Raw genomic sequence first — 2,970 nt, 5'->3', positions numbered from 1 at the left:
TTGCATGTATGTATTGCAGAATGGTGGTACTACGTCAGAGGCCAGCAGTTGGCAGTTTGGAGAGGGATCAGGTTCGGGATCAGGTTTCGAGCCAGCAGATGAGAGGCTAGGCGATTTCATCGCGTCAGAGATCACCAGAGGCATCCTTGAGTCGACCCCCATCATTTTTGGGTCGATCAAGGAAGGGATAGTTGAGCTGATGGAGGACCGCCTCAGGGCGTTCAGGAGTGACATGGCATCTGGCCAGTCGGGATCTCGCATACTGTCCTTTAAGGACTTCAGGGGCAGTGGTGCGCCGGATTTCCATGGGGAGAAGGGCCCCATCGCTGCCAGATGATGGATTGCGGACATTGAGTCCACACAGTTGACCAGCTTCTTCCCCGAGGGGTCGAAGGTGAGATATGCCTCAAGATGTTTACGAGACTGAGCTAGAGATTGGTGGGAGTCCGTCAGTGACTCATTGGGAGCCTCGGCTGTTGAGGCTATGACCTGGTCAGACCTTGTGACCAGGTTCAGGGCAGAGTTTGCACCGACTGTCGAGCTTCAACAGTTGGCCAGGGAGTTTTTAGATATGAGCCAGATGACGAAGACTATGAGCGCAGGTGGGTCGACATGGCATAAGTAAGTGTGGAGTCCGGTTTGCCTTGGATCTCTTGCATCGGACGGTAAGGATTGATTGTGCAATCTATTGCACTTTTGGGATTGTATATGTATTGGGAGTAGTTGTATCCCGGTTTAGTGCAGAGCTTGTTTCAGCTGCTGCAGTTCAGCTGTGGACGTTTGAACTGGTAAGTGAGTCACGGTGCGAACCATGAAGAGAATGATTCTAGAGCCCGAGAGTAGGAAGTTTATTGGAACACCTTTGGAAAAAGGGGTATTATGTGGGAAGTCTGCGGACAGGGTTTCACATGATGGTTATTCAACATTGTCAGGACTTAGTGGTCTTAGCAACCATTCGTGATCGACAGACAAAAAGGCCAAGGGAAGTGTTTCGTTGTCGAGGTATTAGTTGGAGCATTTACCTTGTGGTCATCAGGACATGAGTGTAGGGGCGTTCAAGCAGCAGTGGCTGACAGTTTCACTGGGATTCAAGAAGTGTTCATCTGGTTCTTAGAAGTGTGTGATCATTTGTGACTAACTAGCTATGGAGCACTAGTGGGAAAAGAGTTGGTTGTCATCAAATCGGTCTTTGGGAAGTGAGAAGGATTGAGAATCCTCCAATTTTCATGTATTATGAAGGCTTAGTCGAATCTAAGTGGGGGAGTGTTACCCCGAGATGCGGAAGTGGGAGAGGTTTTGAAACGGGGATAAGTTTCACAACCCGATAGGGAGAATAGAGGCCATAGTGGCTGATTGGTTTGAGGGTTGTGTTGATTGGGGGTTTGGCAAAACTCCCCAACATAAGAATACGTCTTCTGGGTGCTTGATAGTAGAAGTTAGGGAAGAAGGTTGGAGTTCTAGTCAAGAATCGAGTTCAATTTGAGTATTCGGTCGAGGGTGTGCTCGACTCTGAGGATTTTGGATTGATAGATTGAGGGTTCTGTTAGCTACTAGCCTGCTAGGGCTCAACAGTACATTCAGCTCGGGTGCACGGGATATTCAGCGTATGTGGCATACCACAGATTTCTGAGAGAGTGGACGATCAACATGAGGCCTAGGGTTAGGCTGCAGTCTGAGCCCACGAAATGGATCAAGAGTTCAGAACCCCAAGTGGGTGAGAATAGTTTGCATGGGAAAAATCACCAGGAGGGGTGGTCCAGGCAGATACTCAACATTTTAGAGCAGTTCGGATAGACTGAAGGTCAGTGGGGTGTACCAGTCAGACCGAAGGCTCGGAGAATGGTCCAGACAGGCTGAAGGACCAGAGAGGCGGTCCAGACATGCTGAAGGTTCTAAAAGTGGTCCAGATAGACTGAAGGCCTGGTATGGCGGTCCAGTCATGCTGAAGACTCTGTATATGTTTGTAGAACTATGATCGGGTATTGAGCAGGTTGATATGCTATAGCAATCAATAGGTCCGTTTCAAGTATTGAACATGCTGCTGAAGTAGGATGAGGACTCCGGTGTATTTAGGTTGATCGAAAGTTGTTATTAGTGGTCGGATGGAGTTCAAAGGATTTTGGTGATCTCATCAGTTCGGAGTGTCTCCGACGTTTCATCTTCTTGGATCGGGTAATACTCCAGTTGGGGACTGAGAGTGGATCCGAATGGGTATTCGTCAGTTTTGGGCAGGTTTGGGAGTAAAATACCCTATCATTCAGGTTCTGGGAACCGGGTTAGATCTTTTCTTAATCGTTTATGGCATTTGGATAGGGTTGAGGCGGTCCTTCTCTATGCAGTAGGCTAAGATACCCGGTGTGGGCCGATTGTAAGTCGTAGGCACGGAGGCTCGAAGGGAGCGGTGGGGTTTAGGAGGTAGGCCAAAAAACTCTGAGAATTTCGACTAGATAGTTGAAATGATTAGTCATGTTGGTATTCTAACCCGAAGAGGGTGATATGGGTCAGATATGAGTGCCATACTGGTTGGCCGGTAGTGGTAGGTATGTCGATGACGGTTTGAGTTATTGTGATGTGTCTTGGGTTTGTTTCATCTGTGATAGAGCCATATCGTGTCTAAAGTAAGGAGAAGATGGGTCACTAAAGACCAGGTAGGATGTGAGACTGACGTGGGTCATCTAACATTCATTATGTTGGCAGGAGTTGGTGGCAGGGCGTGGGAGCAGATGTAGCCAGTCAGTTTCCTTTCGGGAAGACACGTGGGACTGCCGTTTGTGTGTGTGTGTGTGTATTTTGGTTCAGTAATCGATGAGGTGTCTGATGTTCGGATTGTGGGCAGACAAGTTGGGACCAAGGAGGCTTGACTTCTCTTGAGAAACGTCATATGGTAGCAGGAAGAGTTGAAGTGGGTTTATGACTTGGGATTCATGTGTGGTGGTAGTTTTTGTATCGATATATTGTTCGTTGATGAGA

This window comes from Lactuca serriola, chromosome 1, assembly GCF_051521515.1.
Source record: "Lactuca serriola cultivar US96UC23 chromosome 1, Lser_US96UC23_V15, whole genome shotgun sequence".
In the NCBI taxonomy this organism is placed as follows: Eukaryota; Viridiplantae; Streptophyta; class Magnoliopsida; order Asterales; family Asteraceae; genus Lactuca; species Lactuca serriola.
This window is presented reverse-complemented; position numbering follows the sequence as displayed.